The sequence below is a fragment of the Haliotis rubra genome, unplaced genomic scaffold (genome assembly GCF_003918875.1).
Source record: "Haliotis rubra isolate DU_JTF1 unplaced genomic scaffold, ASM391887v1 Scf429, whole genome shotgun sequence".
Classification (NCBI taxonomy): Eukaryota; Metazoa; Mollusca; class Gastropoda; order Lepetellida; family Haliotidae; genus Haliotis; species Haliotis rubra.
The window spans coordinates 795,666-811,322 of NW_025767112.1; the positions used below are offsets into that span (position 1 = coordinate 795,666).

The window sequence follows — 15,657 nt, forward strand, 5'->3', positions numbered from 1 at the left end:
AATATCAAAAACAATTTTCAATAACAAACTTTAAAAAAGAATTTCTAAGCATTGGATTTTCTTGCAATAATATTCGATTACTTCTAAATACGTTTGGAAGTTATCTTGAGTCGTGACATTGCTGAATATATTTGTGGTTCATATTTTTCTTGTAAAGATAACATTTCATACATTACGATAATGAACCATTTAATCGTATGTGACCTGATCTATATCACAATCGAGTTCTTCAGTTGACTGAGTACTGGGTAAACATGGTAAAGGAAGCCATCTCTCTTGCCAAAATTTCGACACGCAATTGCTCCTCAAGCTCCATCATGTCTAAAATTTTAATTTCATATTTATTGTCCTAGCTACTTATTTACGTTAAACGTTACAAATAACATAAGCAATTGCTTAATTCAAGAAATTTACACTGTACCTGACAAGGTCGTGGAATGTTCTGTTGCTCCCTCCGCGATTGACGACAGCTCCTGTTTTCAAGTTGTCACGTTCCCGAGCCTAGAAAGCTTCTAGTGTAACTCTCATTGCCATTTTCTTGATTCAGATAACATGAACAAGCGAAGGAATAATGCATTGTGTTTGGTTCCTTATTGTGTTAATAATGGGAGACACAGATTTGGTCTACCTTCGAAACAACTTCTCATGAGATCAAGTGACAAAATGGTGGCAATTGTGTGTAGGGGCATTGTGGGTAATAACAAATACCTAATCCTTTTTCGATTGGCAAGTATGAAAACATTATCTGACCCAATTTGGTTGTGATTTCAAGACCAAAAAAACCACTTCAGTACATAAACCGTTGCTTTTATTAAATGTCACGAGTTCGCGTGCCCACGGATTACCGACTCATTACTTCCGGGTTCGTCTGTCAACACCTGAATCAGGTAAGTTCCAATTGTTTTTACAGCAATTACATTTTGATAATAGGTGCCTGTTAAGACGAGACAACCCCAAGGAAGCCGACAAACGGCCCCGACACATAAATGACATGACACTGGTTGTTTGTCAAGTACTTGAACTCAGTGTCAAAGCATACTTTAAACTTTTAATGCTTTTAATGGTAAACATTACTCACTACCTCAATTCATAGTACAATTCCCTGATATTCTGGTTATTGAGAAATCCTGTAATGTAAGTACCGGATTGACAACTATTTGAATGACATTATACTGAACTTCCTAAATGCTTATACTCTTTCACATTCTAAAGCCAACATTCCACCTCAAAATTCACTTTTTGACGTGATTTTTAATTACAACAGTGAAATTGTTAATCATCGTAGAATATCATCCATCTATATGTATTTAGATTTTTTATATGAAATGACGATAAAATTTGATAACTAAGCTTGTCAGAATTCACAGTTATTTGTCGTACACAAGTGAAACACTTCATAGGTAAATGTAGTCACATGTGTTATATAAATCAAAATTATAACAGTATAGTGATTTGATGTCCCACAATATCAGTTCTTTTCACACACTCAACATCTTGGTTCAACAAAAACAGGTAAATTAAAAGTTTGACCAATGTACCTTTTTAAATGCTGAATCAATTCACATTGTTTTATTTTTTATTTTTAGATAAAGAAAGTGCCTCATCCTCAGTTTGGCAAAGCAAACAACTGAACCCTGGACCTCATTTATCCCAATCCAGACTAAGTGTGCCTCTGCTGGACAAAGACCATCTATAGTTGTTGTTGATTACTTATCTACTTTATTTAGCGTCGCACACACAACTACTTGTTGTTCCCTTACCCCACCAATTATATGTTTAGTATGATTATTGTGAAGTTTGTGTGTATGGTAGCGGAAATATGATACTGCTTCATTTCTCTGCCTATCACATGTATGAGTTGATAGTGAATAAAAAAGAATGTGATGAAATGTGTCTTTGGTTTTTGTATCATCAGTTTGAAGACACATTATGAAATGATGCGTCAACAACTATTTGGGGTAACCTTTTTTCTTGTTCATCTAAGCAATCTTACAGATTATGTACTCTTTCGAATGTAAATCTGCTATCCCTTCCCCAGGCATATTCATATTTAATTTTAAGACCTCATCATTATTCTACACAATTACTGATAATGTAATATGATTATGAAAGTAGTTAATCTTCAAAACTAAGTTTCAGGAATGGAAACCAACAGTATACACATGGCCATAGTTTCTTGTTGTTTCCATTTCCGGAACTATGTGTTTACAGTATCCATTATGGATTCTATTAGGAAACTAGGTTACCCAGTTTCAATGAATGAATACCAGCTGGATGCCAGGATGGTCAAATTCATGCCAAACAATTGCAAATTTAAAGTTACTTAGTTCACTGTGCAATGCACGGGAAACCAACATGAAACTACATTTTCTGGTTTTATGTTGGTTTCCATTTCATGAAACCTTCAATTGCAAATTCCAGGAATGGAAACCAACAAGAAACCTATAACCTTAGTTTCTTGTTGGTTTCCATTTACAGAAACGCAAAAATCAAAGAATCCTAAATGGAATCTAGTTGGAAACTCAGTTACTCAGTTTCAGTGAATGACACCAACTGGATTCCCCATTTACCCAGTATCCGGATGGTTTCCAGATTTCAGGAAACCAAGTCATTTTTGTAGTGGTAATGTACGATGTATTTAGTTAATCCATTAAATTAGGTACGAGCTTTTCCACGTTATCCGGTTTGTTGTTTCCCAGCAAGTTTCGTTGATATTCGGACATCAACTCCGGGTTCACCGTCAATCGTTCGGGAGCTAGCGGATAGCTGTTGTGCGATTCGTGTAGTTCTGCGGGATAGTCCAAGTCCACTTCGAGTACGTAGCCTTTGTTCGAATCCAGTGCCATGCTATTCACGTCGATATCAGTCGGGGAGACCCATTCGAATCCCCCGGTGGGGAGATACTGACTCATGGCCCAGCCGTACAGTTTGTTGGTGTCGAGATAGAGGATGTGTTTGGTCGGTTTGTTTGAGTCGTGACTGGGAACGTACTTGTTGTTGACTTTGGCGTATCCCGTTTAGATGTCATGGAAGTCCCGCCTTGCAGACCTTTCTCCACGAACAGGTGCATGTTGTAATCCGTCAGTAGTTTCAGTTTCACGCGGGTCTTTTTCAACAAGGGGTCCAAAGAGAGACTGGGGGATGAGAAATACCATGCGGGGACCAGGCCGTACTGTTTCGAGCACGTTTTTCTGAGTATCTCGAACACGTCGGCCGGCAGCAGCACGTCGGTTTTCAAGTACAGGTCGTGGTAATCGCCCAAATTCTTGCAGCCAAATTGTCCCACACGTTGAGGGCGTGCGCGTAATCGTCCGGGGTGATGGCCGAGTCGGTCAAGTTGCTGTAAAATTGGTCGATGGGAGGTAATTGCATCTCGTCAAACTTGGACCAATCGTCCATGTACTCGTAGGGGTAGACGCCCTTCCTCAGCAGCAGAGGTCAAGTCTCGGCGTCAGTGTATCGATTATTGATGTCGAAGTCGTTTCGGGTTGTTGGCGTTCACCAGACAGTTTAGAGACGACAGCAGGAACTGAACACTGTCGATGAATCTCAGACCGTCTAACGAGAACGAGATGTATTTTTCCATGTTGTTGGGGATGCACGTCCGGTTGCCATCGACTTTCGCGATGGCCTGCATGATCAGGTGAGAATCGTAACCACGGAGATTGTGAAACACGACGGGGATTTTGATGGTCTTGGGATTGATTTTGAGCTTCAGGTTGCACGCGTTGTGAGCAGCACCTCTGTACTTACCGGTGATGTGGCAGATTATATCAAACGGTATCGTCTTTAAGGCGTCCCCGGCACACGTGGCAATATAGAGCTTGTACATGAAGGAACCTGTCCCACTGTGTCATGCGCATGGGAGTAGGGTCCGACAAAGCTTCCCTGATGATTTTCTCTTTGTTTTGCAAACATGCGAGAAATCTTTCAGCTGCATCATGACCTCGGTAGACCACGGGAGCGTTCGTTTGTCCGTCGCATCAAACGACCACGTACCCGAACCCGCAGGCTTCGTGTTCCTGTATTTTGTACGTGAAACTTTTTTCCGGGGACGGAGCGACAGTGTCAACGGTTTTGACGAGGGCTTCTCGCTTGTCGTTTTTATTATTCTCATCATCCAACATTTGTTTGAGAAGTTCGTTGCACTCCATCTTATAATGTAACAAACGATTTTTAAGTCTAATAAAATAAAATGCGATGTACGCGAAACACAGTGAGATGAAAGTCAAGTTGCACACAACGATAGTTTCGAACATCATTTTGTTTGAGAATTTGCTAGAATTTTGCTAGGTTTTTGCTTAAGCTAGCAGACTTTATACGCAACGGGTTGGTCGGTTTTCAACAGGAGTTTGGCGTGTTTTGTTTCGGCGAGCTGTTTCTTTACTCATTCTCATTCTTATTTGCTCGGGATCACGTCGTTTTCTCGCAAGCAGTCCTCGAATGAATCCCTGTCCTTGCAGTGAAACAGGGCGACCCATCGCGTCTGTTCCCATAAATCTTTCAGCACCGAGTTGAATTTCTGCGTCAAAACCCAAACGCTGTGTTTCGTGTGTCGGCCCGAGAAGACCAGCTACGACAGAGCATCTCGTTTTTTAACCATCTCCTTGTTGGTGCTGCAGTCGTCCAGGATAAACAGCGTAGATTCTCCTTTCAGCTTGTCGTGTTAAGAGCACAACCAAACCTGCAGAAGAATTCCCGGGTTGATTTTGTGCAAGTCCGGGTCCGTCATCACCCACGGTCTCTCCGTGTATGTCTAGTTCATCCGTAAAGTGGGGCAGAGAACGACGATGTGGTCGAACACATCACAATAGTAACCTTCCAGCATGTCCAGCACGAATGCCGTCTTGCCGCACCCTGTCTGACCGCACACGATGGCGCAGTGGGGATCGCGATGTAAATCAATAAATGGCTTGCACGAATCTTCCATTGTCTATATTGAGTTGCGCGTCCATAATCACGTAAAATATAAATTTAACTTGCCGGGCGGATTTTGCGTCTTTTTTGGTGATTTGGATGGTGATCCCCTTGCTGCCGTTGTGGTATGTCGTCGTCCAGGGATCGCATGTCCAGCCACAGCGCGTAATGTTTTTCCAGGTAATCACCAATCGTCATGTAGGGCAAACCCAGTTCTTTGACAATGTCGTTGACTTCTGGCGAGTGTTGCTTGAATGGCTGGTAGTTTTCTTATCTCATCCCACTGCTGGCACGCCCTCGACGGTCACTTTCATGATCTCGGGAATCCAAGTGAGTTCGCTGTCTCTTGAAACGGCTCGTATTCGCCACGGGAGTGATCAAGATGCCTTTCATCGATCGAGCCGGGCACACGTTCAGGTTGATGTTCCACAACGTGTCACTCTTTTCCTTGACGATCGTCCGGTGCCTCAGCACGCGATCGTACAGGATGGACAGCTTTCGAGTACTGGTTGCGAATCTGCCGGGCTAGTTCCTGGCTCGACCATGTCGAATTCCAGCGAGATGTTGTCGATGACGTAGCAGGCCTCAGTGCCGTCTGGCGTGAAGATAACCTTGCCGTAGTCGTTGAACGTGAGTTCGTATTCCAGCCAGTCGCCCAGCGCGGCCTGGTAAAACGGCATGTGTCCCTCGAGCAGCTCGAAGTCAAGCGGTATGCAAAAGCGGTTCCCGTATGCCTCAGTGACGGCTTTGCCCCTGCCGGTATCCCATCGAGCTGGTCTTGCGTGAAAGCTCTTGCCACACGGATGTCGTTCGATTTGCAGGTAGCCCAACAAAGTCCTTGATACAACATGTTATCGTGTTCGTTCTCGGTTCTCCACAGGACCATGTAAGTGAAAAACATGTCACTGTCGTCAGTGCTCAGCACCTCGTCCCTGCTGATTTTGATGGCGGTTTTCTTGACGATGGCGCTACCCAGATTGCGCACGATCTTGCGTTTGTCGTTCGTGGACTCCAACATGATGTGAAAAGACAGTCGAGCCGTGCCCGGGGACGATGATGTCGTTCACGCCCAGATTAGGGAATCGAACCAACAGCATTACGATGCTTTAAAGCGAGATAAAAATTACGTCGAACCATTGGGTCGCGACTATCCGAAGTTCAAAATCAACAACGAAGAGACGCAAAACATCGAGAAAAGATTACGCGACCTGGAAGATGAGGGACAGGCCCGATTGGAAGCCGCTTCCTCCAACCGGGAAGCCCTCCAATCACAAATCAGCCGCGTGAGCGAAACCATCGACCGAGTCTTGAACGAGGACACCTCGTTGGCCGACAGGATCCGAATTCTGTTCCGGGAACAAGGAATCACCATCGCCAGCTTTCTCATGGTTTTGGGCTTCATCATATCGACCCTGGTCGTATCGCTGATGGGCGGTGGTGGTACACCACGAAGCCCATCATCAGGCGACGACGTCAGAGACTGGATAAAAAACCATTTGAAATCTCTCGGCGAGGCCCTGGCTAAACTGGCCAGCAAAGCCACTGAAGCGCTGCCTGGCATCTTGGGCAGCATCGTTTCCTGGTTGTTAATGCTTCTTGTCGAAAACAGTCACGTGGCTCGGTCAAAACCTGTGGGCTTTTGTCGTCGCCGTGGCGTGTCTGGTGTACGTCGCAGCTAAGGAATTTTTAACCAAATGAGGCACAGTCCAACCGCGATCCCGCGAACCACCAGCGCCGTTTTGCGATCGACGTGCCGCTAATTGTTTGCCTGCACATGCGGGGGCAGCTGCTGCTGTTGTTCCTGTCATGGTGGTTCTACTTCTTCAGGTGTCGGTGCCACGATGCCCGTTTCGTACTGCGGCACAACTCAACTCTGGTTTAAGCCCAACTTTTGATTGCCGGTGGCGATGACGATTTCGTTGTTGTAGCCCACCACTCTGTTCACCCTCAGTTGCATGTCACTCGGAGCCATGTACAGTCCTGCGCCGAACATGCAGTCGACTTTCGAACGGGCGTATTCCAGTGAGTTTTCATAGCGTTCGATGGCACTCGGCAGATCGACCGGTCTAGCAATGGCATCCTCAACGTTAGCCACGAACTGTTTTTTGCGGGTCGTAAGCCGTCCCTTCACGACCCATGATGCTGGAATGCGTTTGTGCATGTAACGCGTTTCGCGTTTGTGGAACGCGATTGTTTAATCTGACGTCACCGGCATGAGTAAACCCTTTCGAAGTGTCCAGCATGAACATGTTCCAATCGTCCGTTCAACTGCTGCACGCGATCGATAACACGTCCGGTCAGCTCGCAGTTGGGACATCACCTACTACCCGCGATGGATCAACATGAACGGCAGAAACAACAGGCTGTTCGTCAATAACGCCCGCTACTACAGCTTGTGCTGGCTCAACGAAGAAATCTTCAAACCCGTGGGAGCCGAACTCAAAATGAACGACTCGAAAGGCACGGTCGGGTTAGCCAACAACGGAAAAACGACTTGAGACTCAGTTGGCTGTTGTCTAAAACGCTCGGGTTTACGTCGAACGACATACCACCGGAAACCACCATAACCGGCATGAAATTACCCGATCTCGTTCCGTATCGCGAACTGTGCATTCATCTCGATCAGCTGAGCATGACAGACAACGTTCAAGACGAACGACCTTACACCCTGCTGAGAGCCGTGCTGGTGAAAATCGAAAAGTATAATGACGGCAGAACCGAATCGTTTTTGTCGCAGCAGTACAAGAAATTAATCCGTGGCAATATCACAAGGAATTTTTAACCAAATGAGGCACAGTCCAACCGCGATCCCGCGAACCACCAGCGCCGTTTTGCGATCGACGTGCCGCTAATTGTTTGCCTGCACGTGCGGGGGCAGCTGCTGCTGTTGTTCCTGTCATGGTGGTTCTACTTCTTCAGGTGTCGGTGCCACGATGCCCGTTTAAATTACTCGCGCACAACTCAACTCTGGTTTAAGCCCAACTTTTGATTGCCGGTGGCGATGACGATTTCGTTGTTGTAGCCCACCACTCTGTTCACCCTCAGTTGCATGTCACTCGGAGCCATGTACAGTCCTGCGCCGAACATGTAGTCGACTTTCGAACGGGCGTATTCCAGTGAGTTTTCATAGCGTTCGATGGCACTTTCGGCAGATCGACCGGTCTAGCAATGGCATCCTCAACGTTAGACACGAACTGTTTTTTGCGGGTCGTAAGCCGTCCCTTCACGACCCATGATGCTGGAACGCGTTTGTGCATGTAACGCGTTTTGCGTTTGTGGAACGCGATTGTTTAATCTGACGTCACCGGCATGAGTAAACCCTTTCGAAGTGTCCAGCATGAACATGTTCCAATCGTCCGTTCAACTGCTGCACGCGATCGATAACACGTCCGGTCAGCTCGCAGTTGGGACATCACCTACTACCCGCGATGGATCAACATGAACGGCAGAAACAACAGGCTGTTCGTCAATAACGCCCGCTACTACAGCTTGTGCTGGCTCAACGAAGAAATCTTCAAACCCGTGGGAGCCGAACTCAAAATGAACGACTCGAAAGGCACGGTCGGGTTAGCCAACAACGGAAAAACGACTTGAGACTCAGTTGGCTGTTGTCTAAAACGCTCGGGTTTACGTCGAACGACATACCACCGGAAACCACCATAACCGGCATGAAATTACCCGATCTCGTTCCGTATCGCGAACTGTGCATTCATCTCGATCAGCTGAGCATGACAGACAACGTTCAAGACGAACGACCTTACACCCTGCTGAGAGCCGTGCTGGTGAAAATCGAAAAGTATAATGACGGCAGAACCGAATCGTTTTTGTCGCAGCAGTACAAGAAATTAATCCGTGGCAATATCACAAGGAATTTTTAACCAAATGAGGCACAGTCCAACCGCGATCCCGCGAACCACCAGCGCCGTTTTGCGATCGACGTGCCGCTAATTGTTTGCCTGCACGTGCGGGGGCAGCTGCTGCTGTTGTTCCTGTCATGGTGGTTCTACTTCTTCAGGTGTCGGTGCCACGATGCCCGTTTCGTACTGCGGCACAACTCAACTCTGGTTTAAGCCCAACTTTTGATTGCCGGTGGCGATGACGATTTCGTTGTTGTAGCCCACCACTCTGTTCACCCTCAGTTGCATGTCACTCGGAGCCATGTACAGTCCTGCGCCGAACATGTAGTCGACTTTCGAACGGGCGTATTCCAGTGAGTTTTCATAGCGTTCGATGGCACTCGGCAGATCGACCGGTCTAGCAATGGCATCCTCAACGTTAGCCACGAACTGTTTTTTGAGGGTCGTAAGCCGTCCCTTCACGACCCATGATGCTGGAACGCGTTTGTGCATGTAACGCGTTTCGCGTTTGTGGAACGCGATTGTTTAATCTGACGACACCGGCATGAGTAAACCCTTTCGAAGTGTCCAGCATGAACATGTTCCAATCGTCCGTTCAACTGCTGCACGCGATCGATAACACGTCCGGTCAGCTCGCAGTTGGGACATCACCTACTACCCGCGATGGATCAACATGAACGGCAGAAACAACAGGCTGTTCGTCAATAACGCCCGCTACTACAGCTTGTGCTGGCTCAACGAAGAAATCTTCAAACCCGTGGGAGCCGAACTCAAAATGAACGACTCGAAAGGCACGGTCGGGTTAGCCAACAACGGAAAAACGACTTGAGACTCAGTTGGCTGTTGTCTAAAACGCTCGGGTTTACGTCGAACGACATACCACCGGAAACCACCATAACCGGCATGAAATTACCCGATCTCGTTCCATATCGCGAACTGTGCATTCATCTCGATCAGCTGAGCATGACAGACAACGTTCAAGACGAACGACCTTACACCCTGCTGAGATCCGTGCTGGTGAAAATCGAAAAGTATAATGACGGCAGAACCGAATCGTTTTTGTCGCAGCAGTACAAGAAATTAATCCGTGGCAATATCACAGAATTGAAAATTTCAGCTTTAGACGTTAAACATGATCCCATAAGTATAGGATATCTCAGCAAGACTCTGCACATACGGCAATGACGGAGTCTCATGGTCCAGGAACACGCTTTCTGAAATGCGCCAACATAGCGCTCTCCGACCTCGGGGACACGTGCAGATTCGACGAACCCGGAGTCGACGGCAAACTGTACGCCTTGCAACTGATAAACAGAATTTACAAACGCGTCGAACTGCCGCCCTCTACTGCTGCTGGTGGTGGTGGCAAGAACAGCGACCTAGGCGATTGTCGATACCGAAGGAGCGGTCAACAACACTTGGTACGACCTGATCCGCAATGACGAGGATGAATGGACGATAACCCCAGCCTTTCACGGCAGGCTGTTCCACCTGGACGAAGTCGAGACCACGGCCATCTCCAGAAACACACAGTACACTCTCATCTTCAAGGACGACAACAAATGGGTATTAGTGCCATCCCAAATCGACTGCAATCTCAACATCACGCTCGACTCTCCCCATGTTTTCACGGACAACAAAAATCACTACCTGATGAAAGTCGTGAACAACGGAACACTGCTCGTGGCTTACTTCCTACGCAAAGATGCAGCGTGATCATCAGCATGTTGAGGCAAAGAGCAGCCCACATGCTGTCGGGCAAACCCGGGATGCAAAACGTGGGATTGCAGATGGTGTTCGGAATTCGACAGCGTGGTAGACATCCTGGAAAATCTGCCAGCAAAATCCACACTGTACATCCAAGTCTACCTCGGCGAACCGCCGTCGGCGCGTAACATCGTCAAAATTGTGAAAGGGATCAAACTCCGCTGGGCCAAACAACAACAACAATACCAAGTTTGCTCCGTTTACGTGCGGGTGAACGTTAATGCCTACACCAGTCTGCAGGGAGTCACCGTGACTGTGGAAGACACGATATCGCTCACCGAAATTTTCCTACTCGACAACATACATCTCATGGGTTTGAAGTGCACATCCGAGGAATTATCCGATAACCAATTGAAAACCATTTCGTAACACATTATATATACACGAGATGAACCATCATCCCGACATAACGCTAGCCGATCTTGGGGACACGCGGGGATTCGATCTGCCTGGCGAGGAAAACACCTTACAAGACAAAGTGTACAAACAACGAGAAGTCGTCTTCGAATCTCAGTTGAACTGGATTATTAACCTGGTCCTGACCTACCCCTATCTTATCATGGATAATAATGATGGTGGCATCTCACTAAAAAATAACAGGATACTGCTGGGGAGGTTTGATCCTGGAAGAAGAACGTGGACGAGCGTAGTGCCATTACCAGATCAAACGGCTAACATGTTAGTCCCCAATGAGAAAAAAGCATCGTTATTTTTACTAAAATATACTGATGTGCCAAACTCGTGGATCAGTGTGATACAAGGTTCTACTCTTATTATCAAAGTATTTCTTGGAGATGCCTCCGGAGTAGATATAGACCTTCTGCATGGGTTAAAATTAAGCTGGCATGATCGCCATCAACAAAAACGTTGTCGTATTTGCATACAACCAGGAAGAACCCCCCACCGCAAACCTAAATAATATGATGTTTCAAAAGGATTTCATTAACCTCCAGACCATTTTTATATAGGAACACTTGTACCTCATCAGCTTAAAGTATATTCATCAAACATTGTCTGAGGACCAATTAAATACTATTTTATAAAAAGAGTATATACAGAATGGGACTGTACCCGGTCGTGGATGAAGTAGCAAAAACACTGGAAACCGTAGGCGGGTTTCGTTTGCAACAGATATGTGAGATCAAACAACAACTAGAACGTGAACGCGATACACGGTCGGCATTACAGAAAAAATATCACAGTGCTGTCAATACCGTGGACGGTGTTGACAGCGCTCTGGTTTCAGTCAGCATGGGATTAGGCGTGGCAGGTGTCGGATTATTATCCACCATCGTGGCCACACCCGTCGTGCTAGGCATCGAAATAACAGCCGGAGTGGCAGGGTTGATGGGATTGACCCTTAAGTTCGTATCTGGCAAACTGCAAAGCATAGCATTGAAACACGACGAAATTAGAATTCTAGCCGAAGCGAAGTTAAACACAATAGGCGATCATATTTCCACCGCGCTCACCAACTCTAAAATCTCTGAGGAAGAGTTTCGTTTGGTGCTATCAGAAATCGCAAAATATCACAGAATGAAACCAAAGATTCTAACCAAGTCTTGTCAAAACGCCGTCATCAGTGAAGACGAGAAAAAAAAATTCATAGAACAAGGGAAGCAACAGGCCTGACAGGCCTTCATTGCAAAAAAACAAACAAATCATAGAAGGAGATTCACAATAAATTGTTTCGCAGATATCAACATAACGTAGCCAGCCGGCCAGCCAGCTCAGCAAGCTGTAGGTGAATAGCCGAGCCGAGACACACACACACACACACACACACACACACACTGGCGACTCGCCCACAGCTCGCTCAGTACTACCGACACGGCAGCGAGGCGACCCGCGGGAACTGCCGAGAGCTGCGGTATGATTCAGTGGAAATCAACATAACGTAGCCAGCCAGCCAGTTGGTTGGGTCTACAAGCCGAGCCGAGACACACACACACACACTGTGACTAGTTCACAGCGCTCGCTTGGTGCTACCGAGTCGGGAGCTCTCACCTCGACACTTTATAACAAGTACGTAACTATGTTGGATAGTTAGCCTTTCGGTGGACAGACCCCATGCTCACTAAAAAGTGATTATTTCCTTAACTATTCAACATATTTTCATAAAATTTTGCATGCATTTCAGCAGTTGTTTACACTATAGCAGACCGGAATTTAGGACACTCTCGATTACTTCATTAGGTCAATTAAGACTTAATTACGACAATACCTTGAACATTTAGCCTTTTGCCAGACGGACCCCATGCTCACTTAACAGTCAATATTTACCAATCCGTTGCACCGATTTTCGTGAAATTTTGCATGTACCTCCACCAGTAGTATACACAATGGTGGAACGGGATTAGGGACTTACCAAGGCCTTAATTTGAAAAAGGCCTTAATTTGAAAAATTAAGGCCTTGGGAAGGACCTGGTCTCATTCCACCATTGTGTATACTACTAGTGTATTACTTTCAGCCTCTCATGTCCAGCAGGGCACTGTCCTGTGAAAGTTGTAGCAATTTTTCTTGAATTTATTGTTCAATAAGAAACTCAATTTCTATTTGTTCTACATTCCACTACCATCACGTGACAAAAAGTATGTAAAAATATGAAAGAAGCATTATAACTGAAAATGTATGCATCAGGACAGATCGATCTCGCAGTTTCATTCATAAACCCCACCTCAATGAAAATACCAAATATGTACAACAGTATTAAGATATGTATGACATCTCTTGCATAGAAGACTGCCTTTCTTATGCCTCAAGCTTCAGCATCAAGATTTTCAGAAGTGCATGGCATCTTTCTTGAAAGATCCACCCAGAGTCACAATTAGAACCAACCAGAGTTCTTTGTCAAAAGGGGCGGTGGGGTAGCCTAGTGGTTAAAGCGTTGGCTCGTCACGCCGAAGACCCGGGTTCGATTCCCCACATGGGCACAATGTGTTAAGCCCATTTCTGGTGTCCCCCGCCGTGATATTGCTGGAATATTGCTAAAAGCGGCTTAAAACTAAACTCAGTCAGTCAGTCAGTCTTTGTCAAAATCAATAGTCATATCCTTAGCTTCATGGAGGACAGTCTGAGCGAGACTATGTTGAACTATAATAATAAGCAACCAACTGCAATCCAACCAATTTACACTCTGGAGCCGTTTCTGCTTGTTATGAGTGTTTCATTGATTATAGTGACACTGTGAAGAATGTCAATGAAAACAGTTCCAAAATGACCTTTCATGGGCATCCTTAAAAATGCAACAAAATGATGTCAACCGTGTACACCACCATCTGACATATACTGAAAGCCATTAGAAACGCATCACTGATAGATTAGCATATTTCTGAGGTGCGTTTTGGCATCCAAGAAATCTTTAGAGAATGATGTGATAAGTAACCATTTAAGAAGAGAATGAAATGCGCTATGAACTTGCACTGCATTTATTGACCAAGGCAACGTGGGTTAAACAGGCGGGGTTCAATCAAAAGTTCACACAGGTAAACAGCAAGAAGGAAGACAACGTCAGTATCGCGTGTGTCCACCATCAGCATCAATAACAGCCACACACCTCCTCCTGAGAGAAAAGATTACCCTCCAGCTGCTCAAGTTGAGAGGCGGCGCCATATTGGCAATTCTCCTCCCCATCTCATCCCAGACATGCTCGATGGGTGCCAAATCAGGGGACAGCGATGGCCATTGCATGACATTGATGTTGTTCTGTCACAGGAAGTCCATGGTATGCCTGCGGTATGGGGTCTGGCGTTATCTTGTTGCAGAGTGTGCAGACGTTGATGGGTCATCATGTGAGGGACAACGATAGGCCTTAAAACGTCCTGCGTGCATGTTTGGGTGGTAACATGGCCTCGAAAGACTTGCAAGGGGGTCCTGTCAAACACACTGATCTCGCCCCAAATCATCAAACTTCCTCCGCCCTAGCAATTAGCCTCCAAAACACAGCAATTGGCGTAACGCTCACCGCGTCTACGCCACACACGCAAACGTCCATCAACGTGACTGAGGTGGAATCTGGATTCGTCGGTAAACAGGACTCCTGCCCACTCTCTGTGTGTCCACCTGCGATGATGTCTACACCAAGGGAGATGTGCCTGACGATGTCTACATGTCAGAATTGGACCAACATGAGGTCGACGTGCACGTAGCCTCTCTCACGTAAACAACGTCTCACAGTTTGAGGACTAACTCTCCCCCTTCTCCCACGGATTGCTGAAGCTATCCTCACTGCTGGCTGGAACTGGTTCCTCAAATGGGTGACCTGGATGTAGTGGTCTTGATATGGGGTTGTGACGCGTGGTTGTCCCAGAAGTTGACAGTCACGTGTGCTGCCTGTTTGTTGAAGACGCTGGGAGAGTCTAACAGTTGTCGACATGTGACAGTCGAACTGTCTGGCCACTGCACGGGTGGATAATCCAGCATTAAGCAAACCCACTGCTCGCTCTCTCTGAACGGCCGATAATCGAGGCATCGTTACAAATTCAGTAATGGAATTAAAGACCAAAAAACCATGTGATTCTTACAGGAAATTGTCAAACTTTAACCCTGCTAAAATTTCGGATCAATTGGGTCATCTTTCCATGACAATTCGTGGTTATGTGATCATCATGTGTCACGGGATCACCTGCGTGCATGCTGCTCTCACTTTGCATGCTTTTCAGGTGACATGGTTAGTTGATTCACACAACAGTTTGGGTTCGGACCATTCACGTCAGTAAAACTTATATCATCAGAATGGGTGATGCGTTTCTAATGGCTTTCAGTATACGTACCTACCACCTGTCTTCAGTCCTCGGCTTGTGCATGTGTAACAACTGATATGTGTCCAAGTAGAAAATATCAATTGTCAAGAGACCCATCTTTAAATTTAATAAACAACTCGCCTCACTATGGTCCATGCAGCTAAAATGACCTATTCTGTATCTGTGCCATATAGTTATTAAATATACTTTCAATAGATCAATTTTGAGACCCATAAGTGAAAGATTGTCTTGAAAAAAGCCCCTAAAAAATGGAACTTTGCTTTGCTTATGTTGATCAGATAATAGGATTTTAGTGTTAGCTTTTCATTCTCAGTATTTATATGGGAAGAAAAATTAAATATCATGTTGTTGA

At 45.8% G+C, this 15,657-nt stretch overlaps 1 protein-coding gene across 1 annotated transcript in view; it reads left to right on the top strand.

The window, feature by feature from the left end:
- LOC124288909 (tetratricopeptide repeat protein 28-like) overlaps window positions 1-15,657 on the top strand; it is a 223,761-nt gene that overhangs the window by 143,088 nt on the left and 65,016 nt on the right.